This window comes from Crocodylus porosus, unplaced genomic scaffold (genome assembly GCF_001723895.1).
Source record: "Crocodylus porosus isolate Cpor-Errol unplaced genomic scaffold, CroPor_comp1, whole genome shotgun sequence".
Classification (NCBI taxonomy): domain Eukaryota; kingdom Metazoa; phylum Chordata; order Crocodylia; family Crocodylidae; genus Crocodylus; species Crocodylus porosus.
The window spans coordinates 80,476,429-80,477,947 of record NW_017728948.1 but is presented as its reverse complement, the minus strand read 5'-3'; the positions used below and the strand labels follow the sequence as shown (position 1 = coordinate 80,477,947).

The following is a 1,519-nucleotide window of genomic DNA, read 5'->3' as shown; positions in this document are numbered from 1 at the left end:
GGGGGCGGGGGGGAAGACTGACATGTCTAGCTGGCCAGTGAGCGTGATTTCTCTCTGACTGCCCTTCCAATTACAGTGTCTGGGGGAGGGACATAGAAACAGCATAAAAGCCTCTGTCTGCAGACTTGCTGTGCCTTTTGTGAGCTGTTTCTGCCTGAGCAACAGCATCAGAAAGGTGCTGTGCTGCCTGGCTTGCTTCATAGTCAGTCAGTTGCAACTTGCCTGCTCCTTTTTGTTCTTAGAAAGGATTGGATAGGATTTAGCTTATCTTATCTTAGCTTAGAATCTCTTTACTTAATACTACCCAATGTATTTCTTTCAATTTATATTTGCTCTCTTTTTTTTTTTCTGGCAAACTTTGAAAAAAGAAAACTGTGTTTTCCCTGCCAGCGTGATCCATCACTGTGCAGGGAGGCACACAGATTGGACACATACACTTATGATATACACACATAGAAGAAAAATCAGACATTCATAGGAGAAGAAGAGAGTCAGATTATATAGAGTAGTTATTAATATTATTATAGTTAGTTTACATAGAGACCTAAGTAAGAGATTCATGCAGAATTCAGGGTCTTAGAAGGAGATATATCCTTTTAGGTACACTTTACAACACAGAAGAAGAACAAGAAGTACAGCAGTAGTCACACATTCACATTAATAAAAAAAATCACAAAAAAGACACCATATATAGTTATAAATAATCAAAGCAGAGTCCAGTGCATGCAATACAGAGGGAATAAAACACACAAGAGTCACACTTCACATTCATAATTCATAGTAAATAAATACATCACAGTGGAGAAGTAGACAGACATACAGACAGCCAGCACACATTTTTTACGTAGTTACTAATACTTATTACTGAATCAAACAATCAAAGAAGACTCCAGTGCATGCACGCAACACAGAGGGACTAAAACACACAACACAAACGGAGTGACACACACACACCTTTTGCAGCACAGGAAAGATTAATACTGGAAAGGCAGGTGCCAGGTCTTCTGGCAGGCAAGGGAGAGGGGGTAGGGGGAGAGCTAGAGCTGCAAGTCCCCCCCCCCCCGCAACAGATGCACTTTCCAAGCATCTGCGATGCTTCTGCTGCCAGTGAGAGCAAAGAGGTGGGAGCAGTGCCTGCACCTGTTGACCCTGCACCTGCACCACCTCCCTTAAGTCCAGAAATAGGTACCAGCAGTGTGATGTAAAAATCACGGTTCATTTCTTTGGAGGCTCATGAATATTAATGATCCTTCAGGCACACATTGTTGGTGATACAAAAGGTATATATTTGCAAATAAGGTCAGAGAGAGAAGACAAAAGACCAAACTCTATGCCCGCGGGGAACACTTCCCAGCAGGCTTTTATCCTCTCTCTCTTGAGCACGTGTACAGAAGCAGGAACTCTTACAACTCATTTCCGGTTCATACAAACATATATGAAATGATGTCACGTCATACATCGCATGTGTATTATAATTAACTACTTAAGTATGCGGGGCGGATAGGCTTATATGTATTAG

General features: G+C 41.9%; 1 protein-coding gene across 2 annotated transcripts in view; it reads left to right on the top strand.

Annotated features, from left to right (window-relative positions):
* The window catches only part of LOC109321881 (WD repeat and FYVE domain-containing protein 3), a 517,024-nt gene that overhangs the window by 182,663 nt on the left and 332,842 nt on the right, over positions 1-1,519 (top strand). The gene's annotated exons all lie outside the window — the stretch shown is intronic.